This window comes from Mustelus asterias, chromosome 15 (assembly GCF_964213995.1).
Source record: "Mustelus asterias chromosome 15, sMusAst1.hap1.1, whole genome shotgun sequence".
Classification (NCBI taxonomy): Eukaryota; Metazoa; Chordata; class Chondrichthyes; order Carcharhiniformes; family Triakidae; genus Mustelus; species Mustelus asterias.
This window is the reverse complement of record NC_135815.1, coordinates 44,954,621-44,964,610: the sequence shown is the minus strand read 5'-3', so window position 1 is coordinate 44,964,610 and position 9,990 is coordinate 44,954,621. Positions and strand designations below refer to the sequence as shown.

General features: G+C 46.8%; 1 pseudogene; it reads right to left on the bottom strand.

Annotated features, from left to right (window-relative positions):
• Window positions 1–783: 783 nt before the first annotated feature.
• On the bottom strand, window positions 784–986 carry LOC144504982 (U2 spliceosomal RNA; annotated as a pseudogene).
• Window positions 987–9,990: the final 9,004 nt, after the last annotated feature.

The following is a 9,990-nucleotide window of genomic DNA, read 5'->3' as shown; positions in this document are numbered from 1 at the left end:
ATCCTGACCCCGACTGGCGGCCCCTGTTTTCCTTCTGCGGCCTTTAGCCTGGGCTGGCCTTGCCATAGGAGGACATTACCCTCCTCCACCACAGCAACCACAAAAATCACTGTCAGGTCCATTGACTCCAATGCAAAATCCATTACTGCTCTGGGGGTGGAGGTGGGGATGGGGCTGGGGAATGTGGGGTAGTGTGGGGAGGGTGGCGAGGGGGGGAAGGGAAAGTGAGAGGGGAGAGGAGTGAGTGAGAGAGATTTTTGGGGTCAGTCAGAGAGAGGACATATCCCCTTTTCTTCATGCTCTGCCACTTTTCTTTTGGCTCACGTCCAACCCTTGTTGCTCCCCGTGATGCCTTGCCTTTATCTCGTGGCTTGTTGTCTACTTGCCTCCTGGGCCTTTTTCTTCTTATATATTATATATTATAATCCGTGATGCTTTTTTCTTGTGTGGGGAAAAGAAGCATGATGGTCTGCTTCTGTCGTGTTTTACGTGGTTGGGGGCAGGTCGTTGTTGAGGTGGTGTGTGTTAGGAGGAGGGGAATGCTAGGTTGGGTGTTTACGTGTTTCCGGGTGATGGGGTGGATGTCCAAGTGGTGTATGTGTTGGAGAGTTGTTTCTCGGTCTTTTGGCTAAGATCAAGTGTGGTCTGCTGATTTTTAAAAATACTTTTCCAATTCAATTAAATCAAGTCCAATTCAGAGTCTCAACAAGTTGAGACATTTCCGATCCAGGCTGGCAAGACAGGGCAAGCGACCAAATTACCCTGTCCTGGGCCTGATCTACATGAGCCAAGCTGATTGGAGGAGGGAAAGCAATACCTCCTCCAAGACTTGAGCTCATTTGCATCTTAGCCAAAAGGCCGAGATACCGCTTTTAAAAATTGCTTCATATGAAACATATGAAGCTTATAATCTGAACCAATGACCTCAACCAAGTGCAGCATCCGCATAACTACACTTGATCTTAGCCAAAAGGCCGAGAAGGTCTGCTGATGCTGCACTTGGTTGAGGTCATTGGGTTGCATTTAAGCTTCATTTTCATGTGAAGCAATTTTTAAAAGCGGCATCTCGGCCTTTTGGCTAAGATGCAAATGAGGTCAAGCCTTGGAGGAGGAAACAAACCTCCGCCTACTCCAATCAGCTTGGCTCATGTAGATCAGGCCCAAGACAGGGTAAAGGGTCGGAAATGTCTCAACTTGTTGAGACTCTGAATTGGACTTGATTTGATTGAATTGGAAAAGTATTTTTAAAAATGTGTTGGAGAGTTGTTTTTTTGGGGGGGTTTTCTTAGATGGGGAGGTCTTGCATCTGTTGCTGGGTCAGATTCTGTTTTTTCGGAGAGGGGTTTGGGGGAGAAAAAAATAAAATAAGTTGTTGTTTAGTGGTGGGCCATTGAGGGGGTAATAGGTGGGCTACTGGGGGTGGGGGAGGCAAGAGGTCAGGCGGTGGGATGAATGTCCTGGGGGTTTCCTGATAGGATGTTAGTGGGTAGGTTGTTGGTTGAAGGATGGTTTGTTGTCCTTCCCTGTCTTGGTGCTTTCGTCTCCTGTGTGTGTCTGTTAGGGTGCATGGGGTGAGGGGGCACCCAGAGCTGGTGGGATGGGGTGACTTTTTATTCTTTGTGGGTGTTTTATGTTGTGGTGGGCAAGATGCTGTGGTATGGATTCGGGGAGTATATGTCGGATTGTTGTGGGGGCACTAGTTGGCAGAGCAAGTTGGTGTCGGGACATTCTCGTTTATTTGGATGGTTTATGGGTAGCTCTTTTTTTGGTCGTGCAAAAATTACTTCATCGACAATTTATCTGTTTATTTCTTTATTTATCAATTAATTAGTGGCCCAGTAGCCTTACATTAATAATTTAATGAAGTTACTGTGGAAGGGTACACCAAGGGGGAATTTAGTATGGCCAATTCACTTAACTAGCACATCTTTGGAGTATGGGAGGAAACTGGAGTGCTCGGAAGAAACCCACACAGACACGGGGAGAGCGTGCAAACTCCACACAGGTAGAGATTCCAGCCTGTCTTCCTGACCCTGTGAGGCAACAGTACTAACCACTGTGCCACCGTGCCGCCCATAGATGAATGACTTACTTGTCTGTCTCCTCGCCATGCTGGCTTTCCTGCTGTCTATCATGGTCCTCCCTTGTTTGTTAGTCGTCAATCCTCGGGGTTGATCTCCTGTTCCATATCTTCTCCTCCCTGTTATGGTTTCCTTGTATCCTCCTTTTCCTGCTCTGTCCTTGGCTTTTGTTTGGGAAAAGTCTGGAGTGGGGGTGGGGGAAAAAAGTTTGATTTGTGGGGATGTTTGAATCATCCTTGAGTCTATTTGGGGTTGTTTGTCTGGCCTTCATCTGTGGTTTGTGTTCAGGGGACCTGGAAATTAGTGTCCCATTCACCTGTGGTTCCTTCATGGCATGTGGCTTGTGTTTATTATGGTTTCCCAGTTGTGTTATGTTCCCCTGTTCCCTCCTGTGGTGCTTGCATGGATGTGAAGTTGGTTTCTGTTCATTATTTATTGTTCATGTGTTCTGGGTGTTTGCCCTGTTAGTTTCTTATCTATCCCTGGTCTTGTGTGGTTTGTGTGTTTCCGTGACTTAGGTTTAGGCCATTAGGGAATAAGGTTTTCTTTCTATAGGTCCACCCCTTCTCTGCTTGTTTTCTTTCTGCTGTGGTCCAATGAACATTTGTGTCCAGTCCCACAATAGTTAGGGCTTCCATGCCATGAAGCATGAAATGTCTGTTTATGGCCTTGTTTTCCTTCTCTGTCTTAATCCCACTGAGGTGTCTGGAGAATCTTTCCTTTAGTGTATTGCCCATTTCTCCTATGTATATTATCTTGCATGTTTTACATTGGATGGCACATACAACATTGTGTTGGTCGCATTTGATTTTCGACTTTAGTGCTACACTGGTGTTAGTGTGGTGGTTCCTTATTTCCTCTGGTGTTACCAGGTGTTCATAGGTCTTGCAATTTCTCCTTCTACATTTCCCCTCCTTAGGTCATTTTATCCGGCTTCTGACTAACATGTCCTTCAGATTTTTGTGTCATTTGTAGGCTGTTGTGATGTTGTAATTTTCTAAGGTTCTGTTGTTCTTTTTTAAGTTTTCAAAATTGTTTTTCACTATTCTACTTATTTCCTACCCTGTGGGCTGTATGTGATGGTTAGTGGTATGATGGATCTCCCTTCCTTTTCCTGTGCTGCCCCTCTTTTTGATCTTAGGAAGTTTGATTTGAGGTGTCTTAGGAACCACTTGGTGTACCCCCTCCCTTTAAGTGCTTGAAAAAAGGTTGTTGTTGCCCTTTCAAAGTCTGCTTGTTTGCTGCATATGCGGTAGAAGTGGGATAGTTGTGATTTTACTAAGCCCTTAAATGTATGTCGTGGTGATGGCTGTGTGTATGTAGGAGTGCATGTGTGTCTGTGGGCCAATTTAATGGCCAATTTGCAGGTGTTTGCATTGTCCTGTGGTGATTTCAATACTGTTGTGTCCAGGAAGTCTATTTGGTCCTTATGTATTGTCGTTTTGATTTTGATTGACGGGTGATGGTTGTTTAGTGTGTTGGTGAAGTCCTCCATTTCTGCCTCAGTGTGTGGCCATACTCCCCAGATATCATCCAGATATCCATAGTAGTGTAAGGGTGTTTTGGGGCATTTCTCAAATGCACTGTTCTCCCATTCTGCCATGTAGATGTTTGTATATGCTGGTGCAAACGTTTTATCCATGGCTGTCCCCTTGACCTGTAGGTAGTACTTGTTATTGATTTCAAAATCATTCCTAGTCAGCCCCAGGTGTTATAATCAAATTATTGCCTCATCCGGTCTGTCCCCCTGAGGGAACCTTCTGAAGGCTTTTCTTACTGCCCCAATTCCCCTATCTGTCTCTCTGTTTGTGTACACACTCTCAACATCCATCGTGAACGGGAGGCTGTTTGATTGGATTGTTAGAGAGTTTACTATTTGTACAAAATGGTAGGTATCTTTGATGTAGCTTGGGTGTTTCCTTGATATTGGATTCAGAAAGTAGTCAATATATTCTGCTATGTTATAAGACTCACTGCCACAGTCCGATACTATGGGTCTGCCCATGGGTACTGTTACTGTCCATGTGTCTAGATGTTTGTGTATTCTTGGGAGCATGTAGAAAACCCTGGGGCATGGGTGCTGGCCTGCTAGATATTTTCTTTGTCTTTTGTTAATGTACTCATCTGCTAACACGGGCGGCACGGTAGCACAGTGGTTAGCACTGCTGCTTCACAGCTCCAGGGACCTAGGTTCGATTCCCGGCTTGGGTCACTGTCTGTGTGGAGTTTGCACATTCTCCCCGTGTCTGCGTGGGTTTCCTCCGGGTGCTCCGGTTTCCTCCCACAGTCCAAAGATGTGCGGGTTAGGTTAATTGGCCATGCTAAAATTGCCCCTTTGTGTCCTGAGATGCATAAATTGGAGGGATTAGCGGGTAAAATATGTAGGGATATGGGGGTAGGGTCTGGGTGGGATTGTGGTTGGTGCAGACTCGATGGGCCGAATGGCCTCTTTCTGTACTGTAGGGTTTCTATGGAACAGTTGATCTGGGATGTTCCCAATGATTTGCCTGGTTTCTGGATAGATAGGCCTGTCTGGTTGTTCATAGTGTTCCCTATAGAATCATAGAAATCATAGAAACCCTACAGTGCAGAAGGAGGCCATTCGGCCCATCGAGTCTGCACTGACCACAATCCCACCCAGGCCCTACCCCCACATATTTTACCCACTAATCCCTCTAACCTACGCATCCCAGGACTCTAAGGGGCAATTTTTTTAACCTCGCCAATTAACCTAACCTGCACATCTTTGGACTGTGGGAGGAAACCGGGCCGGGAATCGAACCTGGGACCCTGGAGCTGTGAAGCAGCAGTGCTAACCACTGTGCTACCGTGCCGCCCCCGTGCCGCCCCCGTGCCGCCCCCCTATAATGTTCCATTTTTATTAATGACTTGGATGAAGGTGTGGAAGGATGGATTAGTACATTTGCGGATGACACTAAAGTCGGTGGAGTTGTAGACAGTGCGGAGGGAAGTGGCAGGTTACAGAGGGACATAGATAAGCTGCAGAGCTGGACTGAGAGGTGGCAAATGGAGTTTAATGCGGAAAAGTGCGACGTGATTCACTTTGGAAGGAGTAACAGGAATACAGAGTACTGGGCTAATGGTAAGATACTTGGTAGTGTGGATGAACAGAGGGATCTGGGTGTCCATGTGCATAGATCCCTGAAAGTTGGCACCCAGGTTGATAGGGTTGTTAAGAAGGCGTACGGTGTGTTAGCTTTTATTGGTAGAGGGATTGAGTTTCGGAGCCAGGAGGTCATGCTGCAGCTGTACAAAACTCTGGTGCGGCCGCATTTGGAGTATTGTGTACAGTTCTGGTCGCCGCATTATAGGAAAGATGTGGATGTTGGAAAGGGTGCTGAGGAGATTTACCAGGATGTTGCCTGGTATGGTGGGAAAATCGTATGAGGAAAGGCTGAGGGGCTTGAGGTTGTTTTCGTTAGAGAGAAGAAGGTTAAGAGGTGACTTAATAGAGGCATACAAGATGATCAGAGGATTAGATAGGGTGGATAGTGGGACCTTTTTCCTTGGATGGTGTTGGCTAGCACGAGGGGACATAGCTTTAAATTGACGGGTGAGAGATATAGGACAGATGTTAGAGGTAGGTTCTTTACTCAGAGAGTAGTAAGGGCGTGGAATGCCTTGCCTGCAGCAGTGGTGGACTCGTCAACGTTGAGAGCGTTCAAGTGGTTATTGGATAAACATATGGATGATATTGGAATAGTGTAGATTAGAGGGGCTTTAGATTGGTTCCACTGGTCGGCGCAACATCGAGGGCCGAAGGGCCTGTACTGCGCTGTAATGTTCTATGTTCTATTGTGGAGTTGCCTATGTACCTCCAGTAGATATTGCTTTCTGTTCATGGTGACAATGTTGCTACCTTTGTCTGCTGGTTTTATTATTATATCCCTGTACTCCCTGAGTTCTCTTATGGCCTGTCTTTCTGTTTTAGTGAGATTTGGTTTATTTTTCAATTGTGGGATCCTTGCTGTTTCCACCCTTGTTGCTGCAATGAATTCTAGTGTCTCCATGCTGATCTTGCCCTTGGGGGGGGTTTCCATGTGGATTTTGGTGTGAATGGGAGTCTGTCCGACTTTCCCCCTTCAAAATAGTCGACTAGTTTTATTTTTCTGTAGAAGCCTTTGAGATCGCCCTTCATTTGGCTGGGTTTTAGGTTTGCTGTGGGTACAAAGGAAATACCCTTCTCTGAGGTCTTTGTGTTTCTTGTCAGTTGGAAGATAGTGTTCAGGTTTATGACTGTCTTTCCCCACTGAGAGGATGTTTTATCTCTCGTTACATGTTCCCCTGCTCGGGTTTCTGTGTGCTTTAGTTTAAAGCTTTCAATCATTTTGAAATCATGTGTTGGGCCGTGGCTTCTGTCCAGTGTATGTTATCCCATCCCACCCTAAAGAGTTTATTGCTGAGTGTTGGTATGTGGTCCTGCGTATTTATGAATTTATTTATCTCTAGTATTGTTGCTTCCTCCTCTTAAGGAATGTCCCTGCTGTAATTCTCAAGGCTACCGGTAAAATATAAGCATTAGGAGTGTTTGTAGCTGTTTTGCTGCTGTTGAGCCCTTTTGGCTCCTGTTGTTAATCCCTATTGATATGATGAGTGTTTTCACATGTGGTTGGGGATGTAGTTTCTCCAGGATTGTCTGGGCATGTGTAAATTTTGCCCCCAGGAAGCTGTCTATTTGCATTGTCCCATTGGGGCAGTGGTCAATCCTGCACAGGTTTGAGTCCCCATGACTATTATGGGTTTTATTGGTGTGAGGGTCCAGTCTCTGTTTTTTTGGTCTGTGTTTGGGCGACTTATTATTACGTTGTGTGTTCTGAGCATTCTTGTTTGATTGCGTGTTGGTGTTCCCATTATGTGGAGTGGGGGGTCCTGTACGTTTTCCCTCTATCCCTGTATTGTTTGTTCCCCTTCTGTTCTTCCCCTGCTGGGGTGGGTTGGTGTGGTTCTCTTCTGTCGTCTCCCCCTGGTTCCTTCCCTGGCAGTCCTCCTTGGAGGGTATTGGGCTGCTACCTGTACAGGGGAGGTGTGTTATTCTGTTTTTCTATATGTCTAGAGAGAGAGAGAGAGAGAGACAATCTGTAAGGTTATTCATCCCGGACACCTCACTCCCTCCCAGCAACTCGGGTTCCCATGAGTCTGGATGCTGGCAACCCGACACCTTCCTGGATGCCATGCATGGTCTCAATGGGCTATCATTGACCATTGCCACATCCTTGCTATGGCGGGCATGAGGAGCCTAAGGTTACTTGCGAGGAGGTCCCCATTGGGAACCCTTGAAACATAGACACGACTGGTGCACTAGCTTCCAGGAATGGCTTGGAGTTCTGACAGACAGTGGAGAAGCACCCTCGTGCTTTCATGCGACAGGTAGCCATTGCAGGGAGCACTGAAGAGTTCATGCAGTGTGCAGATTTGTGCTAATGCCTGCCAAGCTCCCTTGATTGGGTGACAACTGCTAGATCTGGTCCTTGTTACTGTTAGTGCAGGATGGAATGTCCACCATAAACCACGGAGCCTGTCCAACAGACAGATGGCAGGATAACCTGTGTGACATTAGACCATAAGAAATAGGAGCAGAATTAGGCCATTCGGCCTATCGAGTCTGCTGCGCCATTCTCATCTCCATTCTCCTGCCTTCTTCCTGTAACCCTTGATCCCCTTATTCATCAAGAACCTATCTATCTCTGTCTCAAAGATACCCAATGATCTGGCCTCCACAGCCCTCTGTGGCAATGAGTTCCACAGATTCACCACTCTTGACTGAAGAAATTCCTTCTCATCTCAGTTTTAAAGGAGCGTCCCTTCACTTTGAGGTTGTGCTCTTGAGTTCTGGTCTCTCCCACGAGTGGAAACATCCTCTCCATGTCCACTCTATCTAGGCTTCTCAGTATTTTGTAAGTTTCAATTAGATCCCCCCCTCATCCTTCTAAACTCCACCGAGTAAAGACCCAGACTCCTCAATCACTCCTCATATGACTAACCCTTCATTCTTGGGATCATTCTTGTGAACCTCCTCTGGCACCCCCCATAGGCCAGCACATCCTTCCTTAGGTATGGAATCCAAATCTACTCACAATATTCCAAGTGGGTGTGACCAGAGACTTATACAACCTCAGCAGTACATCCTGCTCTTGTATTCTAGCCTTCTAGAAATGAATGCTAACATTGAATTTGCCTTCCTAACTGCCGACTGAACATACATGTTAACCTTAAGAGAGTCCTGAGCCAGGACTCCCAAATCTCTTGGTGCTTCAGATTTCTGAAGCCTTAGTGGGATTGGGACCCGACTGCACAAGCAATCCTCGGGGGTCGTCCAGCTGCTGGGGGAAAAGCGCGCAGCAATCGGCTGCCGTCAGTGGTGGTGGAGGCGAACTCAATAGGGTCTTTTAAGAGACTCCTGGATGAGTACATGGAGCGTAATAGGATGGAGGGTTATAGGTAGGTCTAGAAGGTAGGGATGTGTTCGGCACAACTTGTGGGCCAAAGGGCCTGTTTGTGCTGTAGTTTTTCTATGTTCTTCTATGTTCTATGAACCCCAGGCCAGTGGCGATGCCTGACCTGAGGATCCTTGACCCAGCAAGAGCCCCCGCAGATCCTTACACCCATGTAAGCCCCTCACCCCATTCCACACCATGGCAACATCTGAGATCCCCCTGTTCCCCAGAGCTAGGTGTTCAGTGCTACTCACCTCCTTACTCACCTTTGCTACTACTGTGTCTGAACCACACTTTTATAGGGCAGTAGTGATTTACGCCAGCATGACATCTCTCCAGCGAGGTGGGAAGCATCCGGGAGGGGGAACAAGTCTGCCAAACCTGCTAATGATATTGAAATCAAGACAAATTCATGCCAACAAGAGTGACTTCCCTTAAAGTACTGCGTTTGGAGACTGACCTGCCCAGTGGAGGCGATGGCCTCGTGGTATTATCATTAGACTATTAATCCAGAAACTCCAGCTAATGTTCTGGGGACCCGGGTTCGAATCCCGGAATGGAATTTGAATTCAATAAAAAAAGTATCTGGAATTAAGAATCTACTGATGACCATAAAACCATTATCAGTTGTCGGAAAAACCTATCTGGTTCATTAATGTCCTTTAGGGAGGGAAATCTACCGTTCTTACCTAGTCTGGCCTACATGTGACTCCAGAGCCACAGCAATGTAGTTGACTCTCAACTGCCCTCGGGCAACTAGGGATGGGTAATAAATGCAGGCCAGCCAGTGACGCCCATGTCCCACAAAAGAATTTGAAAAAAGAGTTTATTTCAGCAAGTTTATCCTTATGAGTATGGCACGGTGGCACAGTGGTTAGCAATGCTGCCTCACAGCGCCAGGGATGTGGGTTCAATTCCTGGCTTGGCTCACTGTCTGTGTGGAGTTTTCACATTCTCCCGTGTCTGCATGGGTTTCCTTCAGGTGCTCCAGTTTCCTCCCACGGTCCAAAGATATGTGAGTTAGGTTGATAGGCCATGGTAAATTGCCCCTTAGTGTCCCAGGATGTGAAAGTTAGAGGGATTAGTGAGGTAAATATGTGGGGTTGTGGGACAGGGCCTGGGTGGGGCTGTTGTCGGTGCAGACTCGATGGGCCAAATGTCCTCCTTCTGCACTGTAGGGATTCTATGTGCCCTTTCTGATTGTGAAGCGGTTCACACCATCAAAAAGGGGCTGGGAAAACAGCAAACCATTTGGCGCTCGGCGTGAATCAGATTCTTAGCATCTCATGCTATTTTCCCGACTCGCCACGCTGATCAATGAGGTGGTGAGATCTCACCCTGTATCTAATAGCTGAATGCAAAGTTCAGATAAAATAAAGCTGTCTATCCCAATCACTGAGCTTACCTTGGAGCGAGGTCTTCACTCACTCGGATATCAGTTGGAACTATTCGGT